The sequence below is a fragment of the Notolabrus celidotus genome, chromosome 14, assembly GCF_009762535.1.
Source record: "Notolabrus celidotus isolate fNotCel1 chromosome 14, fNotCel1.pri, whole genome shotgun sequence".
Lineage (NCBI taxonomy): Eukaryota > Metazoa > Chordata > Actinopteri > Labriformes > Labridae > Notolabrus > Notolabrus celidotus.
Window position 1 is genome coordinate 11,565,543 of NC_048285.1, and position 23,308 is coordinate 11,588,850.

At 40.3% G+C, this 23,308-nt stretch overlaps 1 long non-coding RNA gene across 1 annotated transcript in view; it reads right to left on the reverse strand.

Moving 5' to 3' along the window:
* Positions 1–913: 913 nt before the first annotated feature.
* Positions 914–23,308, reverse strand: part of LOC117825927 — a 33,746-nt gene continuing 11,351 nt past the window's right edge. Inside the window, exons 2-4 of the long non-coding RNA XR_004633939.1 lie at positions 5,363–5,492; positions 1,512–1,544; positions 914–1,084 (exon numbers count right to left, since the gene is read on the reverse strand). This is a non-coding gene — a long non-coding RNA (uncharacterized LOC117825927). The remainder of the gene's footprint in view (positions 1,085–1,511; positions 1,545–5,362; positions 5,493–23,308) is intronic.

The following is a 23,308-nucleotide window of genomic DNA, read 5'->3' on the forward strand; positions in this document are numbered from 1 at the left end:
AACTCCTACACATTAAATGCATCAATGCATTTCGCTTGGACCGCGTGTACGCTTCTGTCTGTGCATGTGACTGCTGCAGTGCATGTGGATGTTCCCTTGAGGAAGACAGTCTCAGCATTTACATTCACTGAATATGTGCTGTGTGAAGAAACAGGGAGCCACAGATTTCCCTGCGTGCTGGAATTTAAATCTGTATGTTGTCTTGCACTAACTCTGTAAACCCTGCACGTGACAACATTTAACTCCCATCTACTCGGCTTTGAGGAGGAGGTAATACCTTAATTTCACATGACGAACATGAGGAAATGGGTGTGCTGTTGCGTGAGTGAAGGCGGGAACAGAGTGGCTTACCTGCCATGTGAGAATGAATGTTTGATGAGGATGATTTTGTCTCTCGACACATTGATGAAATCTTTATTGGCCGGAGGGAGGGGACCAAATGAACTAGTGTCTATGTGAAAAAAGATCTAATGTCTGCATGTGTCTACTATGGATATTCCCATGTTAAATTCAGAAACTTGGGTGAATAAGACATTAAGTTTTGTGTATTCATTCTTCATTTTGTGCAGGTTTTTATATGCTGTCAGAATCTCTCTGGAGACGCACGCTAAAACCATTTCTCACATTTCATCCTACTTTAGTTCATTTACAGATGTAACGATAAATCTCACCGCACCTAATCAGCGACAACACAAACCCAATTGTATGGTTATCCAGGCAGGAGAGAATCAGTATAGGCAGCAATTACAGCTGGAGCAAATGAAATAAACTCATTCACTCCTGATGCAGATTATTAAATGACAGGAAGACAGAGTGTGTGTGTGTGTGTGAGAGAGAGAGAGTGTGTTACTTCGCAAACACTCGCAATGAAAAATACTTGGGGAAAGTCAGAGCTAGTGAATGAAAAATAGCATTTTCCCACCGCTGTGTGTGCACTTTATCAGACAGACAGTGAGAGCCTCCTCTGCACTTCTATGTGTGGTCTGCTGCTGAGACATCTTCAAGCACAAGGTCCTGCAGTTATTGCACAGCGAAGATCCTTTCATCCACTTCTGGCTGAATTGGAAACGCATTTATGAGAAACCTTTCGAAAAAAAAAAAAAAAAGGATTGGAAGTTAAGTTTTGCATTATATGTCTCTACATCAGTGAAGAAGTAAACTGCTCCTCTTGAGACTTCATCAGTCAGCATTTTAAATCAGTTCTCAGTTTTATCACTGGAGTGTCTTCACTTGAGAATCTATCCTTCCCCTTTTTGGCTGACAAGTATAAACAGCAGAAATGGTGAAGCCAGGAAATGCCTGACATGTCAGAGTGGATTTTGAATGTGTTTTTGGCAACATGATAAAATGAACTATACATTATTTTAAAGCTCCTGTGAGTCATTTGAAACTGTTTATAGCACAGACTTAATTAAGACCGATGCATTTACATGACCTACAAAGTTGAAGAAGATCATCTGCTGGGAGACAATTTCTGATTTCAATGTTTATGTTTTGCTTGTTGTCCTTACCCAGGGTTTCTGTCTTGTTCATGTTCTCCATGGCTAAAATTAAAAGGAAGCAGGATACATTTGTTCATCAGAAAACACTTCTAATGCTGGTAAAGAATAAGATCATCAATGAGAGAAGATGCACTTTGTTGTCTACAGGGGCCAGACATTAATACATTCACATTTTTAACTATTGAATTGTCTTTGAGCTACTTAATTTAATCCCCAAACATTGCTAGTACTAAAAAGGTGCCAACGTAGTACCTTCCATATCCTTTCAAAATAAAAGCACATTTGTGATCAAAACATGAAATAAAGTTACCTGAAGACAGCAAAAAGGCCCCCCAAAAAAGCCTCATGAATACAAGCTTTATGAGGCATGTCTCCTTTAGAACAATGAATATAATGTGGATTAAAAAATGAAAAAAATAAAATCATTCACAAATTGTACTGTGAATTTATCATTGTGAATCATATCATATGCTATGGTATTGTGAGTTGGGTGCATCATTACATCCTGCTGAGCCTGCTAAAAGATTAGTCAAATACTGATGTTTGATATCAATTAAATTGACCGGGACAGTTTGCAGTTGAGCAGTCTCTTTTTAAGCTAAATTAAAAAATATTGCCTGGTCCGTGCTTTTAAAAATAAAAAAAATCTTTGTATGTTTGATAACTTAGAGTTTTTTTTATTCAGATGCACTATTTGTTTCATTTATTTGTTCGGCATTGAGCAGTTGAATATTTTTAATAGCTAATTATTGGCACTGTAACCATACATCTGCAATTATTGTTAATTTATTCATTGTTGCTGTTGATGTTTTCTTTCTCTATCAATCTCTGTCTTCCAGCATTTACTCAATCCTCTTTCCAACCCCAACACAGTCGAGGCAGATGGCTGTTCAACTCAAGTCTGGTTCTGCTCAAGGTTTCTGCCTGCCTTGTCACTGTAACTCACTAAATGCTGCAAATTGCTCTGCTTATGTTGGATTAGGATGAGATCAGAGTCTTGCTTGTATGATGGGATTGCATTTTATCTAATCTTACTGCTCTTTGTAAACAATACACATGTATACGAAGAGCACAGTGTAGACCTGCTCTTTTTGTCTTGATATAACATTTTTTATGAATTGGCGCCATATAAGTAAAGATAGATAGATTGATGATGCAGGACACACATATCCTTCTTTGAAGAAGTCTTCTTCCCCTGTGAGTTTTATAATCCAGTATTGCAGATGTACACTCTTCCAGACACACATTATGGGCACAGTATTCCTCTTCCTGAAGTTACCTTTTCTGTGCAGTGCTCAAGGTGCAACAGAATAATGTCATAATACAAGACATTAAATTCTAAGTGACCATCATTTCAAGCTAAAACGAACATAAAATTAGCCATTTTAGACATGTCAGCAATACTATATTATGTTACTTTAATAGTAATATAGTTACATATACACATGGCCAACGTGTCTGACAACATTGGTAGAGTTCAGATGACTACCATTATGCAGATGATGATGATGTTCTTATCCAAAGTGCAATAATCAGGACTTGTGATACTGCTCAGAGGCAGATTTCCATTCAGAAGACTCAAGCAAGTGGTTATTATTGATCAAACTTGTCCTGAATAAATGATCGAAGCCAAAGTTTTTTCTTAATTTTGTTAGTTTTGCGTGTGAAATTTGTCCAATGAGAGATGCAGTAGAAAAACAGTTGTATCTCCTGTAACTATATCTGTTCTGTTAGTCAGTGCCATCTCTGTTAGCTCTCTACTTAGGAGTCTGTGAGATGACACAGAAGATCAACACAGAGTGCAGATACTTTTAGACCTGACCTTTGCTTGCCCCCCCATCCCTCTGGGGATGAGCCATCTGGGAATATTTGGAGCTAGTACAACATCGCTTCTTTGATAAGTTGGCTGTATCTGCATTTCTAACCCAACGCAGCTTCCAAGTCATTTATAGGGCTTCTTGTAGCTGCCAAAATATCTTCTAATAGCCTGTGTGTTCTAAGGCGAACTGTGTGATCCCAGTGTTTTAAACCCACATCCCTCCATGAAAGCCGTACTACTGGCGTTGTTTCCATTTCGAAGCATCTACGCATTTCTAAAAAGGTTTCTGAGGAGGCAGTGAGCAGGGTTAAGGGCGAGCTGCAAGGGAGAAGATAATGGGATAGACATGCCTGTTCTGCTTGATAACCATAAGCTCTTTTTTTTTCTCCTTTACCCATGATTCACAAATTCATTGTGCTTCTTGTAAGTGTGTGTGTTTTGTGCATTTTGTGTGTACCTGTATTAGTGAAGGCAAGCCTGCATATTTCTCCTCATTTTCTGTGCCGCACGTCTGTCAGCCTTCAGATCTTTTAACTTTACAAAATTGAGCTATGAGGCTCAAACAGCCGTCTCACTGATACTACAAGTCAGACACAATTTGCAGGGGTTTGTAGTTTCTGGAAATCATTAAAGATGAGACAGAGCTGACGGTGTGTTAAAAGCAACATTGTAGTAGAAAAAGGACCAACAACTGTCAATATAGAATAAAAGAGATACAGGATAGCGCTTACTTATCATTTATAAGCTTATCTTTGTATTCATGTTTATTAGTTACATATGACTCTGTTTGACATGGTTGAGATATACCATCTATGACTATCATACAGGCACAAGAAAACATCTGTGCAACAAATTATTTCAAGTTGGGGTGCTGTTAGCTTGGCGGTTTAAGGGTGCGCCCCATGTACAGTGGCTATAGTCCTTATTTTAGTGATCGCTGGTTCAATTCCTGGCCTCAACCATTTGCTGCATGTCTTCCCCCTCTCTCCAGTCTCCACAAGTTTAAACCAAAACGTACCTTTTTAACTTATCAAACTCTTAAAATAACAAACTGTAGCACCGCCAAACTGTCCAGGGTTTACAGGAGATTTTCTTCTCTTTAATTCAGGCTATTTACGAGTTAATTTTATATTTCTATTATATTGACTTTTATCTTTGTTTATGAATTACCCCAAGCGCTCTCTTGGTTTCTCGTCTATGAATGTTGCATTGTTTGCTGTCTGTGTGACATGTTTAGTGAAGCCAAGACAATTTTCCAAATAGTAGACAGATAGTTATATTATATATTATTTTATATTTACTGTTCCTCTTCAGCTGTCCTATCAATAAAAAGGTGAAAAACCCTGAAAATTCCTCTTTCAAAATGTGTATATATTACAACTAAATAAAGGGAATTTAAAACAAATCTGCTGTGCACAAATGATGGGCAACAAATATTCACATGCAATCTTAACACTTTTTCTTTTTCTGCTGTTTTTTCTTCAAATGCAAATGCAACTGTGTTTATCAAAATCTGGAGTGAGTGTTTAACTTTTTACATGTCTCATCACAATTTGCTCTTCATAAAATATGACCATTTGCAGATGACAGTCTAGTGTTTTTATGCAAACGGAAACACTTTCTTTTGGCAGTTTCACATAAAAAACGATGTAAACATGAGGCTAACAGTCTCTGCCAAACATTGCTTAGTTCTGGTCAATTTGTTGGACTTGAACTCTTCTCTATCATTTTTTTTTGGAGGAGCTCTTGTCAACTAAACTGATGTCTGTGTTGCTCACCTCTGTTGGCCTGAAACAATGTGAATCCAGCATACAACACCATGATGAGCATAGTGCTTAATCTTGTACAGCACTCCATAATAACCCTAACACAGATGTCATGATTTGGGTGCTGAAATATAGAATGTGTCATGTGACGTCTACATATCTATATTGTGTGTTGGTGAAACCTTTGCTTTGACAGTTGTTTTCTTACATTCACAAAAAGAATGCCAAGTGCTTAAATACAGTGACACATTTAGAGAATGAACGATGTGTCTTACTGTGAAAAGCAGTGCAGAAGTGTCTCTGTATGCGGAATAAATCCAGGATACTTTGAAGACAGCGCAGTGCTGGCACCCAGCCCTTTGCAGCAACCCCTGAGCTGGCAGTTCTGGCACTTTCGGGCTGTTTCTAGGATACGAATACAGCATAACCTATTTGTAGTCACAACAAAATAAATAAGTAAGGCAAAAATGTTGGCCCAATGACAGAAAAAAGTGGAGCAGGTCAATATAATGTTGTGAAACAGAGAAAGGTCAGGGACAGGAGCACATACCTGGGGTGTACAGTTAAAAGTGTTGTAAACTGAGAGACACGAGGTACATTCATGCTCACACAAACACACAGTACTGTATTGACACAGACAGCCACAGCCTACAGAGTCACACACACATACATGCTGTAATACTCAGTGATGCTGCACCACAAAAAAACTTACACACTTAGAATGTTTAATGCCCCTGAATAACTTTATAAACTTCCTTTTTATTCATAAATGGAATTTCAAATCACTGCCCTAATTTCACTTCCCTCTTTCTTTCCTATTCTGGCACACCCGCTCTCCGCCTCTCCTCTCAACACTCGCAGTTGAAATGGAGATTGTGTTTCCCCAGCATTGCAGAGCAGACCTCCTTAAAAATTGTCTCTCTTAATAATTCAACATTTGAATGAAGCTGGAAATATGAAATGTCACTGAATGTGATTGTGTGGTTAAGTGAGAGTGAAAGACATCTTGTAAAAAAGAGAGAGAAGAAAGAGGAAGAAGAAGAGAGGAAGGAGAGGGGTGAAGGCGGGACAAGAGAAAGAAGCAGTAGCGTGGAATGAGAATGAAAGAAACGAAGCAGGAGAAAGAGATAGAGGAAAATTAAGAGAGGGGTGTTATACTGTCTGCAAAGCTTTTTTACATTAGCACTTACAGGCTACTAAGACTGTGTGCAAGCACCTAGATAATAAAGAGGGCTTAGTCTGTGTGTGTGAGTGTAGACTCAGTGTGCACAATGTGAGACATCTTCCGCATGACAATCCAGCAGCTTTGCATTAAACAATCTGTCCGACTTTCCCACTTCTCTTATGATCCATTAAATCTTTTGGACTGCTACATATCACACTTTTTACAGTCGGGTTGTTGGTCAGGATGGGTCAGAATTTATTAATAGGGGTGGGACAAGATATCGATATAGCAATATATCCTCGTCCTGACATGTATGATACAAGTATCAATATGAGGGGGATGAATATCGATGTCTTAATTGGATAAATACTTTGCTAGATTTTTACCACGTCACTACTTAATCACTCCACACAGTGGCGCTAATGGCATGAATGAGAGGAGCATGAACAGCAGTTTAGTGATCGAAGAAGTTGACAGTGGCTAAGTACCAGAAGAAGACAGCGGGATGTCAAACAGTGGTGAAAAGGAGCTATGAAGCGCTAACGGTTCACCTGCGATGGGTGGCCATAACATGCCAAAGAGGCATACGTGATAGTTACTGCTCGTTTAGTGAAAACTCCTATACCACAGACTGTATAAATAATGGACATAGTATCCGTGACGTCACCCATCTCAGGGTTCCCACTCTTTTCCAGAGATCATTTTCCAGGACATTTCCAGGACATTTTCATTGATGATCAAGCTGGTATGACAGTCTAAATTTAGTTCCTAATTTAGTTCCTAAATAGTCTAATATGTTCCTCTCAGTGGAAGTTTACATTGAAAGACATGTAGTCTAGGAGTCTAGGAGTTTCTGTGCAGTTGTGTCGCTCTTTTTGTTCCGTTTGTTTTCACTATCGGGAGTTTGCACTCCTACTAGCTAGAGCAGGGGTTCTCAAACTTTTTGGATCCAGGGACCCCTTACAGGTGAGAAAATTGTCCAAGGACCCCTCATAATTGTAACACAGATTAAGCACATTAGTGATGTGTCATGATCAAAAGCTGCGGCTCTGAGAGCCGATGCTTTATAGTGAAGCAGAAGAGCCGGCTCGCATCGAGAGAGAGCCGGCTCCCAGTTTTTTTCTTTTGTTTTTTTCTCACAGTGCTCAACCCCAGCTCTGCTCACAGCAGAACTTTGTGTTGATTGGTCAGCTTGGCAGCCATGCAGCCAATCACATGTGAGGATATAAGATACAGGTGATGGAGGGGAGGCTCTGTATCGTGGCTTCATCTGTTCCTTCAGAGAGAGTCTTCTTGAAGACCAGGCAAATACTCACTGAGAGGAGAAATCAGATCAGCCCATCCAAGCTGAGGCATCGGATTTTTCTCAATGCCAACCTGAGGACATTAATAATGTTTGCTTGAGTTTGGTTCTGTTTGCTTGAGTTTGGTTCTGGTTCTAGTTTGGTTCTGGTTCAGTTCTGGTTCAGTTCTGGTTCGGTTCTGGCACGGTTCTGGTTCGGTTCGGTTCTGGTTCGGTTCTGGTTAAGTTCTGGTTAAGTTCTGGTTAAGTTCTGGTTCGGTTCTGGTTCGGTTCTGGTTCTGGTTCGGTTCTGGTTCTGGTTCGGTTCTGGTTAAGTTCTGGTTCGGTGCGAATCTGGTTCGGGTTCAGTTCTGGTTAAGTTCTGGTTCAGTTCTGGTTCGGTTCTGGTTCGGTTCTTGTATGGTTTTGGCACGGTTCTGGTTCGGTTCTGGTTTAGTTCTGGAACGTTCTGGTTCGGTTCTGGCACGATTCTGGTTCGGTTCGCTTTGGTTCTGGTTCAGTTCTGGTACGTTCTGTTTCGGGTCTGGTTCGGTGCTGGTTGTGTTTGCTTGAGTTTGGTTCTGGTTCTGTTTACTTGAATTTCGTTCTGGTTCTAACCCTAATCCGAACCCTAACCCTAATCCGAACCCTAACCCTAATCCGAACCCTAACCCTAATCCGAACCCTGACCCTAACCTGAACCCTAACCCTAACCCTAATCCGAACCCAAACCCGAATCTGAACCCTAACCCTATCCCTTATCACAAACCTAACCCTAATCGTAACCTTAAGCCTATACCTATCCCTAACCCCAACCATAACTCTAATCACAACCCTAATCCTATTCACAACCGTAACCCTAATCACAACTCTAACCCTAACCCTAATCCTAACCCTAATCACAACCCTAACCCTAATCATAACCTTAAGCCTATACCTATCCCTAACCATAACTCTAATCACAACCCTAATCCTAATCACAACCCTAACCCTAATCACAACCGTAACCCTAATAACAACCCTAACCCTAACCCTAATCCTAACCCTAATCATAACCCTAATCCTAACCCTAACCCTAATCCTAACCCTAATCATAACCCTAATCATAACCCTAATCATAATCACAACCCTAACCCTGATCACAACCCTAATCCTAATCACAACCCTAATCCTAATCACAACCCTAACTCTAATCAGAACCCTAACCCTAATCACAACCCTAACCCTAATCATAACCCTAACCCTAATCATAACCCTAATCCTAACCCTAATCACAACCCTAACCCTAATCACAACCCTAACCCTAATCTGAACCCTAACCCGAACCCTAACCCTTATCTGAACCCTAACCCTAATCACAACCCTAACCCTAACCCCAACCCTATCCCTTATCACAACCCTATCCCTTATCACAACCCTAACCCTAATCGTAACCTTAAGCCTATACCTATCCCTAACCCTAATCATAACTCTAATCACAACCGTAACCCTAATCACAACCCTAACCCTAATCACAACCCTAACCCTAATCACAACCCTAACCCTAACCCTAATCCTAACCCTAACCCTAATCATAACCCTAATCCTAACCCTAATCCTAACCCTAATCACAACCCTAACCCTAACCCTAACCCTTATCATAACCCTGACCCTTATCATAATCACAACCCTAGCCCTAATCACAACCCTAACCCTAACCCGAACCCTAACCCTAATCTGAACCCTAACCCTAATCTGAACCCTAACCCTAATCCTAACCCTAACCCTAACCACAACCCTAACCCTAATCACAACCCTAACCCTAATCTGAACCCTAACCCTAACCCTAATCTGAACCCCAACCCTAACCCTAATCCTAACCCTAATCCCAATCTTAACCCTAATCACAACCCTAACCCTATCCCTAATCACAACCCTAACCCTAATCTTAACCCTAATCACAAGCCTTACCATATCCCTTATCACAACCCTAACCCTAATCGTAACCTTAAGCCTATCCCTATCCCTAACCCTAATCACAACCCTAACCCTAATCACAACCCTAACCCTAATCCGAATCACAACCCTAACCCTAACCCTAATCATAACCCTAACCCTAGGATCAGGGTGAGAATGGTTTTGTAACAGAAATGCACAAAATTGGGCAATTATAAGGCTGCTCATAAAAACACGTTAAAGTTAAGTTTAAATATACGGCAACAAAAGATCCTAAATAAAGAGCCGTTCGGGAGTCGAAAGAGCCGGCTCTTCTTTGGGAGCTGAGTTAAAAGAGACGGCTCTCTGAAAAGAGACGAACTTCCCATCACTAAAGTACATGCTTACTACCATCTGCACTCTTAGTTGCCCTTGGAACTATTTGTATTGTAAAACGTATCAATGTAAACACTTCAGACCTGTACCATAGTGATAAACAGATAACACTTCAATTTGAATCAAGTAAATACCACTTGTATACTTTAAAACAGAGGGTCATTTCATTCCTTGTGGACTCAACATGACAGCATTTATACTTTTCAAGTAATTGATCTTAAACGCTTTCAGAAAATTAACAGTAACAAGACTCACATATCCCTTCGAGCCACCTAATGGTATCATAACAATGGTGTATTTGCTGTTTTGTAATGACACAGCACAATTTTATAATTTATTAGAAATGTATTCAAATTATTTCACGGACCCTCACGCTATGGTTCGCAGACCCCCAGGGGTCCCAGGACCCCACTTTGAGAACAACTGAGCTAGAGTACGGTAATTGAGCTCTCAGCCTGCAGAGAAAGTTGTGAGGCACAGACCCCCAAGCTCTCCGCCCGACTCCGCTGGCCACACTATAACTTAAATATAAGACTCTTTGAATCAAAAGAGCACTCTACAAGGTTAATGTACCATAAAACATAAACAATACACCCCCGTTTTCTGTGAATGCATGATTATGAAGTGAAGGAGAAAAGATGTGAAAAAAGTTGTGCAGTGTCGCTGTCTCTTCCAGCAAAGCGTGCACTCAACTTTCAATGAATGGGGATGTGTTTTGTTAATCGGGTCAGGTCGCACGCAGCCATGTTGGAATAATTTTCCAGGACTATATGTGATTTTCCAGGACATTTTACTTTTTCTCCCATTTTCCAGGTGTTTTACAGTACTGGAAAACTGGTCAACTGTTTTCCAGGTTTTCCAGATTTTCCAGGACGCGTGGGAACCCTGCCATCTGTTTCTGAAGCCCTGTTATGAAGCCAATCATCGCGGGAACCATATGGGATATGCTGAAGTCAACCTAACTGCTGTCGAGCCAGTGTGACGTAAAGAGGCGGGCTTTGAGCCTCCTAGCCAACAGCTACAGTGTTCCCGCCTTTCAATCAAGTCAGCTGTGCCTCTCATAATGGAAAGCTCATGATCTTAATATCTTCGAAATTTCCACGTTATGAAAACATTCACCCCCATGTACAGTGTGTGCCAATCATAAATGAGCTACCCAGACTTCACTTGTTTTTTGTACCAGGCTGTAAACATATTTATTTCTGCTGTAAAGATTGGCCTTTTTGAATTGGTGTGTGTGTGTGGTTTCCGGTACTTCCGAAATAAGAAATAATTTATAAAAACTTGAAATGTCATGATGCAGCATGGTGGGGATATCACATCTGAAAGCTGTTTGCAAACTGCAAATTATAACAAAGAGAAGAAGAAAGATGCACAAGGAAAAAGCAAAAGAAGAAGAAGACTTAAGCAACAGTTGCTTGAAATATGAAAGTAACAATGTGAGATTTGGAGCTGGAGAAAAATGCTGAGACCGTGCACGTACAGTTGACATGCACACCACTTTGCTGAGTCACAGAGAAACCAGCACGCAGCTTCAAGCAGAGCCAACTATGCTGGTGTTTTCCTTCAATTAACAGCACCTTGCTCCAGAGCTAGTTAGCACCGCAACCACAAAGGAGGAGCCAGTTTAGCTCAGATGGCAGAGGAGCTGCCCCCATGTACAGAGGCTACAGTCCTCATCGCACCATTCACAGGATCGATTCCTGGCTCCCTTCATTCTCAGCTTTCCAACCCATAAAAGCTCAACACTAAATGTTAGAAAAAACAACAACATAGCAGCAACACAACTGGAGCAGTAATTGGATGGTTGTCCCACAGAGTGTTTACTTTTAGAGTCCACACCTACAGCACACACGGTGAAGTGTTGTGTGAGTCACTGTTGTCTCCAATTCTCCTGACAGAGCAGCTGTCAAAGGGCAGAGAAAACAAAATTAAACTCAAATAATTCAAAGTATGATTGTATGACATATTTTTTTATTGATGTCCAGAAAAAAAACACCTCATTCATCTTCTATACAGGGACTACTGCATGGTATTTTGGCTTGAAATTTCCATCCCAGGTCAGTAGGAGTGTGCATCTCTACTTTTCAAGGCATTTGAGTCTTGATTCAGTCAAGTCAGTTTAGTTATTGGGATTTAAATATGGATTTATGATCAGACCCAAAGTTTTTTTTTCATTGTCAGTAACTGAAAAAAGAAAAATGCACTTTTGTTTAGCACTTATCCAAGAGACAAAGAATCAACAATTAAAAATGTTTGACATTATGTGTATTTATTGCCTGGGTGTCTTACTATGACATTTCTCAGGCAAGCTAAATCAGTATCTTCTTTTAAATCATTTCTGAATTTTTTTTTTATCCAAAGGCCTTCTTGTAATATTACGTTTTATCCTTGATGTTATATTTGTATTTTATTTATTTTATTAATGGTATCTTTTATTCAATCCTTGTTTTTGTTTTATTGTTTTGTTTTGTTTTATTGTTTTCAGTTGTTTTATTTCTTAAATTGTTTTGAGTAAGTTCTCTTTTACACAGCTGTTGTTTTAAATTGCTCTTCTTAAATTCCATATGTGTTGCTAGTTCAATATGGCTCCCTGTCTTGATTTTTACATTATTGTTGAATTTTTATGATGTAAAGCACTTTGTAACATCTGTTTTGATAATTGCTTTATAAATCATCTTTATTATTATTATCATTTAAATTTGATTAAGATTTCTGGCACACACATGGCAGAATTCTGTCTGCTCTTTAGCTTGTAACTCGACTCAAATGAAGGAACCATGTCATCAAAGTTATCACTTCCGACTACATGTTCATGTTGCAGCCTCCAGGAATGTAACAGGCTATAGATGTGGTGATAACCACAGACTGAGCAGAGCTGTGGTTAAGTTGTGGCTGGAAAAAGTGTTTAATATTTATCCCACTTGAGCTGCTGCTTGCTTAATGCAAGCATTCCTAGCACAGGTCTCACCTTGCTGCTATTGTGTTGAATCACTCTTTTACAAAGCAAAAGCATTTTTTCTTAAGTAGAGGAATGTACATTGCTAGTATTTCCAACATGGTGCTTTCCCCATGTAAGCTTCCTGAAGCTAACTAGCAAGAGAAAACATTCCTCTTGTACAAGAGAAAAGGCGTTGGCTGCAGAATCTACTGGGATGAAAGCTGAGCATAGTATATAAGAAAGCAGCAAAAGCACAGTAAATTGGGTCATAACTTTAAATTTGGGGCCATCAACTCATTAAATGACTGATCCAAGGTGCCGTGGACCATTGCACTTTTATTTTTAACATCTCTTACAGTCATCTGTTCATATCAGTGAATCTTTACACCTCTATTTGTCATGGTAGTGGAGTTTAAACTTCCATACAATACAAGCATAAAAACATGTCCTCTGTCTTTCTCTTCAATAACGCTGTATTACAAGTATTGATTAACCTACTTATAGATGCACATTTAATAGTTCAGAGTCAGCATTCTTCATCATGTGTCCAGATGTCCGACTGCATGCTCACAACTAAACAGAAGCTGGTGAGAATTCCATGAAACCGTGTTCCAAGCTTTTGTTTCCAGGTGCTCCTTTAGTTTCTGTATCTGTGTGGGCAGCTGCATGTACTCGCTCTTTTGAGTTGTGAAGAGAAAAAGTTGCATATACAGTTTTTTTTGTGTCATTTTTTGTCAAAGCAGAGTAAAATACAGAGTCTGTAGTGTTGGGCTACAGCTGTGTGTAACTGAGGCCTGTGGAGTGAAAGAGCATTCAAGCTGTCAGCCCAGTTCACTATAAGGGAACTGAACCGACAGGAAATCAGAAACATAGCATTTTCTCCACTCCAAAAAAGCCAGCATTTTAACACTCACTGACGGCGCTGTGAGCTCAAAGAGGTGGGCACAGGCGGTGGGTGGGCTGACTTCCATTGAATTTCAAATGGATTTGACAAACAACAATAGACTTGATGTGGCATTTTCAAATGTGGGCCAGTCATTTTCAGCGCACAGAAGAAACACATAAGGCAGCAAATCTGGGGCTGTATCGAGTGCATGGAGACGGGTTGTTCGGGAGGATGATGGTTTCTGTGTGAACTAAAGGTTCCAAATTAAAGAAAAAACGGCTATTTTCAGTGTCAGCAACACTGCATCATCGTGGTTCATGTCTGCTTGTCCGTTTAATTTGATTACTGTAAAATGTAATTGTTCTATTTCAGTGGAACATCTGACAACGTTACAGCGAGGACTGGACTCTTTCAAGGCTTTGTTTTACCTTTCATCATCCACCAAACATCAAAGAGAGAGCGCCTTCCCTTTCAGTGTATTAGCTTTGAGCTGAAAGTTTGGTGGCAGTGCAGGAAGTGTGTCCTTACTGAGGTAAAAACTATACGTAAGACTGGGCTGTTGAAAGAGGGAGCAGTTCACACAAATATTATCAAAACTTATAAAAACCTGCTCTGTACAGGAGTAGTTTTGCTTAACCTCGACCATGCTTGTACCACAACTCTGTGTGTGTGTGTGTGTGTGTGTGTGTGTGTGTGCGTGCGCGCGCGCGTGCGTGCGTGCGTGCGTGCGTGCGTGTGTGCGTGCGTGCGTGCAGAAGAAAAGAAAACGATCACTCCGGGCGTTTTTAAGCACACCACAGCTTAGAAGATCATGTAATGAAAACTTGAACTTGTTTAGAGTGGCAATCAATCAAAGTGAGCAAGTGTTGCATTTTTCTTTAAGTTACAGTCCTGGTACACTGTTATTTTAGGGGCTTGTGGAAAGGTAAAATACTGGTTTTATTTTCTCTTCTGTGCAAAAAACATTACATCAGTTGGGATGAATGCATGGTGGCTGTAAACGAAAGGATGCATAACTGTTAAAAATGTGTTATTACCTAGCCATGTGTCAATCAAGTCAGCACGCAATATCCTTATTTTGTACAGCCATTAAAATAAATAGAGCAGGAGTACTCACTGCTTTGATTGGTCCCTGTTTCCCCCTGTGCTTATTCAATCACTTTCAGGTGAATGTCAAAACATTTAACCTAAAAAACAATCCAGAAGTGACTGAGTAAGTCATTTTTGTAGGATTTGTAGTGTAGAAAGAGTAAATTATTATTTTCCCTGTGAATGCAGCTACAGTATGTCATAGCTGTACAATAAGAGGTGGTGCAGAGGGCACAGCATGCCGCCTGTCTTTAATATTGATGGAGCTTGTCACCTGGAGGAGTGAAGTGAATCTGCCATGAAGGAATATTATAACCACACTTAACCCTGAGACCTCTGACCTGTCTCACCCGGCATCTGATGAATCATTCAGTCAGATGGGGAACCGTCGGACAGGAGAGCGGCTTTAAAAGAAAAGGGACAGCTGGCTTTAAGTAAATAAACAGACTGACAGGAACAGGAAGACAGACATACTGTGAGCTAAAAGAGAAGGAGGGATTGGATGATTAATACACATGCAGAAAAAAAATGGAGGAGTAAAATAAGCTAGCACTTAATAGAAATCTCCTTTCATCTCCTTTATCCCTCTTTCCAACCCCAACTCTGTCGAGGCAGATGGCTGTCTAACACGAGTCTGGTCCTGCTCAAGGTTTCTGCCTGTTAAAAGGAAGTTTTTCCTCGCTGTAACTTTCTAAATGCTGCAAAGTGCTCTGCTCATGGTTGATTAAGATGAGATAAGACTTACCCCTTTTCAACCAACGCGAACCTTGGTCTAGTTCCGGCCTGGTGCTCATGCTGGTTCAGAAGTGGTTCAACTTGCGAACCAACTCGGCACCAGTTTTCCACCCGCTTGGGCCCGTGGAAGAGCCATGTTATGACGTCACTTCTACGTGACTGCTTTTCCCAGCAGCTATAGCGCAAACTTTCCCTCACAACAACAATGATGGCGGACAACGTAGCATGCTTGCTGGTGTTGCTCCTGGATTTACATAATCACACAAGGCATGCGGCTTAGCCTCAGAAGCCATTAGTTTTGCTTTGTTTTGTTTTTTGGCGGACACTCTTTTGGTTTGTCTTGGTCGCGGCAACCCCGCCCCTCAACACTGACGTAAGCGGTTCGTGTTTCTAGACCAGTTAAGAGTTGGTGCTGCTCTGGAACCTGTTTTCTTGGCCGCGAGCCGATTCTCTCGCAGATGAAACAAAAAAAATGGTTCTCAACATAGACTGTATAAATAATGGACGTGGTATCCTTGACGTCAACCATCTGTTCCGTTTTGAAGCCAATCGTCTGGGGTAGCCATATTGGAAATGCTGAACTCATCCAAAAGAGTGTGACGTAAAGAGGCAGGGTTTGAGCCTCCTAGCCAACAGCTATGTGTTCCCGCCAGTCTATCAAGTCAGGCATGTCCTCATTTGGGCAAAAACTCATAATCTTTATATCTTCTGAACCGTACCATTAGAAAAAAATTAAATCCCCGTACAGTGTGTGTCGACAGAGAAATTAGCTACCGAAGCTATTTTTCGAACCAGGCAGTAAACATGTTTATTTATGCTGAAAAGATTGTCTTTTTTGAATGGGTGTGTATGTGGTTTCAGGTGTTTCTGCATCCAGCCTTAAGCAGATTCTCGATGAATTGTAGTTTATAACACTTCTGCATGGGCTTCATATTTTGAGACCGGAGGTTGCTGCTTGGTTCTCAATTGAGCACCGGCTCCGAATTGACCCTGAAACTGCCTCTGTGGAAAAGGGGTATCTGAGTCCTGTCTGTAAGATGGGACTGGATCTTATCCTGTCTTGATGTTTGGTCTTTTTAATAATTTAACATAGAGTACTGTCTAGACCTGCTTCGTTTGTAAAAGCGTCTTGAGATAACATTTGTGTTGATTTGGCGATGATAGAAATCATGAAAGTGTGTGCACTTCTGAGGCTGCATCATTCATAAGTGAAACCAGGATAATCTCAAAGAGTCAACCATGACTCTTACCTCAGTTCAGATCCAGCCGTGGATGGCACTGTGTGTAAAAAAAAAAAGGACCTAAAACTTTCAGCCTCACTTGGCTGAAGAAAATAGCTTGAACTTTAGCGAACATGATTGGCTAGATAATAAGGTTCCCATCGTAAATGTCAAGGCAATTACATGAGACATCCTTGCGTACTTTATTCTATACAACGTCAGTGACAAATGATCTCCGACTGGAACTTGTTTAGGCTGCTTATTTTCTCTGTGGAAAACAAAAAAACCAGAAGAAAAACAAAATGCGTTTGAACCCCCGTTTCTGGCACATCAAAAGATCTATGGGTGTACTTTAATAAAAACGTGTATATAAAACAGTGAATTGAATTATGGATGAGCAGTCTAATGAGCATATTAGTGAGTCAGTTACAGCTGCAGTATTACTCACCTCCTGAGGATAATTAGTTCTAAAAAAAAAAGAGAGAGAAAAAAACCCCACGTTTTATTTAAGTGTTGCCTGTCAGAAAATATAGGCTAGTGAAAAAAAAAAAAGAGAGGAGCAATATGTATTTGAGTTTCCTCTTCATTGAGTGACAGCCCCCACTGGAAGGCCTCTGACAAAAGCATCAAACAGTTTGATAACAATCTGGACATCCCAGACGAGGTCGTGAGCACAGGATGCAATCGAAACGGGCCGCCAACCCTGTCACAGCATGTGGGCGAACGGCTGACCCTGCTGACTCACTGATTCCGAAAAGACTCGTGAGGGACAGACTAACAGGGAGAAAGCCTGCTCATTAACACATGGACTCGACAACTGCGGAGTGCAGAGGTCTCACTTCCTCTTTGTCTCGTTCTTGTGCCTCTGTGTAAGCGTGCAGCCTCGCTTTATTCTGTCCTGAGATAATTAATACGACCTGAAACAGGTGCCTCAGCTGGCACAGAACAAAATGAGTGTTCTTTCTACCGTCAGCCAGAACACACCCACCCGTACTGCAGGAGCAGATAAGCATGGGTTGTACCGGATGTGTGGTCGCTGTGGCCTTGAGAGCCAAACACACCTCAGTCAGAATACATCATCAGCTAATTACATGACCAAAATAAAGAAAAGTGAAACAACACAGTTTGTTCTAACTTCCTGAAAGAAAACCAAATGATCATCTTTGGAACTTGAGGTCAAAAATACTTTTAACGTAACAGGATCTGAACTTTAGAACACCTTGAGACATCCAGCTACAGATGAAACATTGTGCATGACAAGTGTGTGATTTATCCTGTGTGGTGTGTTACAGGAGAAACATCCAGCATCTGGGATGCCTAAAGTCAACAAAAAACATTTTGGAAATGTTTTCTTCCTCTTGTTCTTCATCTTACATTGTATTCTCTGACTTTTACCCATAGGTGTTCACGCTGGCACTCCTCGGAACGGAGTGGTAAACAAGAAGCAAAGCAAATGAGAAGGAATGGCTTTTTCATCTCATTTCAGTGAACCATTATCATTTCTGAACATCTGCACAACGAGAGAATTACATCGATTTATCCACACCTGTGGGTGCAGCTTAAATCCCCATGTATATGTGTATGCTTCACTTCCACACAGTCATCCTGAACAAAACAGCAAATCCCAAACTCAGCACTAATGAGTGATGAGAAAAGTTGGTTCATAAATCTTCAGTTACACCAGCGAACAATCAACTTTGGTGCTGTCAAGTAGAAAGATCAGTGTGTCCCTGCTACTTTACTGATTACCTTTAGGCTGTGTGTTATGCAAGAAATATGTCAATAATGAAGTCTGTCATGTCTCAGGGCAGAATCGTTGACACTTTAATCGCCTTATCTTTCCACAGTGAATTCAGAAGACAAAGGATAGTGAAGTGTGATCACTCTGTAACTTCCACTGTGGCCTCCATGTACTAATGATGTATCCTGATATAAACTGTCAAGGAATGAAGAGCACCCACTTGTAAGTTATTGTACGCTTGCTCACAAGGCAGCACAGTTGAATTCAAATAAGCGTCAGGTGCGTTTGTGACTTTCTCCTCCATGGATGTTAAATCAAGTCATGAATGAAATATGTAAGACCCAAGCACTGACCTATGCCCTACTCAGATGAAGGAATCACCCTCTCCTGAAAAAATTTGCAAACTCATCGTAAGTGCTGAACTTCATTTGAAATGCAATGTGTATGCAGGTCAGGAAAAAAAGTTTCCACAGCACCCTTATAAGCAGCAACTGCAGTAGATTTCACCTAGCCTTAAGCTCATTTATCATGTCAAGACCTGGAGAAAATCCTGATATAGCTCCACCCTAAGCCGGACAAGTTCACTAGTTTGAATTGGAATGAAATTTCAGTGTGTTTCTGCAGTTATAGGTATGAATCAAACTTAAACTTTGTCAGTTCAAACAAAAGAATACCTTCATTGTGGAGCTTGCATGGCAGCATGGTAAATTCAAATGTGTTGCCACAGTGTTCAATCTGCTCTGAAATTTGAATGTTTGATCACGATGCCAGCCTGTAGACAAAATGTACATACCCATATTCAGACATCTCTTGACATCTTCACATATAACAACATCATACAAAAGGGACTAGTTTCTATCACCACATATTTAATCGTCTATGCCCTGGCTTATACACATGACGATTCTGAGGCCTGTCATAGGTTAATGCCCTCTAATCTAACCTTATCGATATGTTTACAGAGGTGCAAAGCTTGTTAAGAGCTGCATGTATCTTTAATCCGTTCATTGATTCTTGCTAACAGCAACACTGATGCTAAGAGAGCAGCATATCAAGTTTTCACAGTTTCACTCCACATGAGCATATCCTGAAAGAACATACAAAAGAGTCTTAGGGCTTAAAAAAAAATCAACAAATTATTCAATTGATTAGAGTAAATCAATTTTAAAAACCATCAAGGCAAACTATGTAATTCAATTTTAAACCAGACTGCAAGTTGCGGAAAAAAGTATGTTTGTGTTTGTCGATGTGTCAGCGTTCATATCCATCCAGCCAGAACCAGCAGCAGAAGCCTCCCTGTCACTCAGTGTGGTGTACATTTTTTAAAACTTCATCCTGATAAATTTGTGAGACATTACCGCTATCAGTGTCATATACGCTGTGGCTTCACTTGTGTATATTTCACTCCAGCTGACCGTTAATCAGAAGTTGAAGGTTGGCTAAGTGTCATCTGAGTCTTTAAAAAACAACAGCAGTGTTTTCCTGGAGCTTTTGTTGAATAAACTTGACAGCTTGTTGGCATTCTGTGTGGTGCTATGCAGGGGCGTGTCCAGGCTTTTAGAATGGGGTGGCACAATAAAGGAACTGACATAGGAGGGGTGGCCAGGGTGTGTGCACACAGATTATTAGCATTTACTCTCTCTTTTTTCACCTTATACTTTCAAAACTATCAGTAAAGTATTGTACAGATATTTTATTCCAGTTAGGGATGCAAATTTCAAGTATTTTCCGTGATCGATCTTTGGAAATGTTAACGATCAATTATTGATTAATCATTAAAAAAAACGTCAACGTTTTCCATGTCAAAAACAATGCCTTTTTTTTCCCTGAATCAAATTTTCCCTCACGACACAATGTATATAACTGACAGCATTGATTAGCTATGAATTGTATTGAAGTGTTCAGAATGTTAAACACGCTGAATATCAACTAGCAGCAGATTAATAATCTCCGTAGACATTCAGTCACAAAAGTGAAGGCTCAGACTTCAAAAAGGGAACTGAACAGAAACATATCTCAGATGCAGTGTCCAGTTTTCTGTCTGCTCATTCTTATTTAGAAAAATAAGCATATGAACGCGGTCAGGTGTCAGCTGGGAGCACAACCGGGTCATAATCAGTCCAGCGGCGAAGAAAAAAAGCACTTGTGGAGACCTGTCACTCAGCCGCAGCCCCCAGCTGAGCGTCTCCGCTGTGCGCAACACCTTCAATCAGCTGATTCACATCGAAACACACTTTCAACGTAAAATGCCTCCCTGTTAGCTGAACGAAATGCGAGACCACATGATGTTTGTTCCACGTGTTAGAAAATCGGAACAAAAAAATGTGTTCAAGTAAGTTCTTAATCAATTAATCGATACTCGATTAATTGTTGACACCCCTAATTCCAGTGTATGATTTCAGTATAATAATGTATTATACATTAAAAGTAATGGCAAAATAAATTTAATAGAAAATTGGCTGATCAGATTACTCGATTAATCGCCAGAATAATCAATAGAATACTTGATTATTACAACAATTGGTTACTGCAGCCCTAAAATGTCTAACCACCTGTGCCTGACATGCTCATGCTTAAGACCTCTTATCTCTGACCTCAGTAATGTTGTTTCTAGTTGTAAGTAAAGAGCTTCAAGAAGGACTTTCTTCTGCAGCAAAGAAGTAAGCCATACAAAAAAGAAACTTATCTGCAGCAGAGTATCTTTAAGCCTCACGGTCACTCTCCTTTGAACAGCAAGAAAGAGCCCTGAGCCATCAGGAGTCTGAATGTTTACAGGTATGTATCAACTACTGGCTGTGTTGCCATCATCTGAAATTGTTTCATTTACAATGTATACACACTCGATGATTAAACGCAGCACAAATCAGGCGGAGACTGAGACTCTCCCTCTGGTAATATTATTGACAATTATTCATACAGTTAAATGTTGAAAGCACTTTATGGTAGCAGCACAATCTGAGCTTAAAACAGTGTGTCTGCTTCCCCTGTTCTAGCTAGCAAATTACAGCATGTGCTTGTCGGCGGGAATTATTATAGCAGCCTGATTGCAATTATTCCTACCAATGATGCTATAAATACAGGGAGTGCAGGCCTGAGCAATCTCCACCAAAGCTATGCTGATTAACAACCTGAATATGGAGCACTCCGCTGACATTAATATGTTGATGTAAAAAGCAGTGAGAGCCTGACATTAGTCTCACTTATATGAGGCCATGGAGTCGATAAGGGTAAAATCAGCTCATAAATCAGATTCATTTATACAGAAACTAAAAGGTAGAAAATAGCACCTTCATACTGCAGCTTACTCTCACACACACACACACACACACACAGCATCATTACATACTGTGTTTCAGTTTGATTATTTACATTAGATAACCTGTCAGATGGTGTTTAAACATGCTTTGTAAACAGTAGATTCTCCTCCTACCCAAGGGAATGTTCATTATGACTGATGATTTATAAAACACCACTTAATGGAGGTGAATGCAGAAGTGTTTAACACAGTGGTACATCACTTGAAGTGAGTTTAAGAGTGTATTCATTAATGCATTGTTTTGTTTGTGTGTGATTCAGAATGCCAAATCCAACACCCAGATGTAGTGTAGCACACTTAATGGAATATTAATCACCATCACTATTTTGCCCTTCCTTATGATTTAATAAGCATGACTGATGGCTGTATTGAAGTCGAAAGTGCAAGCTCCTTCCGTAGTTAACTTAGCTGCAAATATAAATCGAGCACTCCCTTCAGATAACAGCTACCCCCCCTGGGAGGCTACGGAGAGGTTTGGGTTTGCAGTGGCAGTTTGAAGTGCTAAACAACTGAGACGGGTCAGGAGAAACAAAAGTCAAATGTCTCGAGCAGAAAACAAAGAGCAGCTCCCGTGAAATGGCTTTGTCATCAATAGTTTGGCATAATTCAGGTTACTGGGGAGTGATGTGAAGCAGGTACAATTAATATGCAGAGAGTGAATGAAACCTTTGTCTGCGCCACACTGCAGCACAATTAACTTGTTCAACCACCTGAAATAACTCAAATTGCATGAGTGTGTGAAAGCAGAGACTTGTTGTCAGCTCACACATCCGTAATGGCAACCTTGTACGCTGCAACACCCAACACTCTTGACTACCTAAGAAAAGACTAATGGTAATTTCTACCAGGTCTGTCTCCGATCTGTCACGGCACCTGATCTGATGGGTTTCTATACTAGTCAATGTGTTAACTTCCACTGGATCTGCTCCGTTGCGTTCTGGCTGCATCTCTTATCCGGCACGCCAAAGCCCTATGTATCAGATATGCAAGTCTTCCATTTTTGCCGGATGCTGGAGCACGACACATCAATTTCAACAGAATTAAGCACTCTGTGATATCACCAGATCATAGTTCACTTAACTACAACAACAAACCGTCACGATGAGCGGAGCTAGGACTGGAGTCAACAGGTCAGAGGTTTTCAGAGGACGATAAAGACAACAAACACAACTTATCAATTACTTAATAAATATGTCTCATCTTGCTGGCTTGAATCTGGCAGCACTGTTTCAGTTGTCCAATAATACATCCTGTCAAGCATCAACATGAATAATAATTATGTAAGGAACTCATTTGCCTTGATGTCAGATAATAAAGCAGCTCTCTGATGCTTTCTTCTTTATCTTATCAGAATTTTATAGAAGATTTTACTAATCCCTTTGTGGGTGTTGTTTTTGTTTTGATGTCTTGTTTAACACAATGACTCTGAGGTTGATTGAGGGTTCAACAAATTAACTTGATTTTATCATATTAGGTTTTCTCTTAATCTAAAAAATAAGAAAGCTCAGGGATTAAAACAACAATGAAATGTTAATC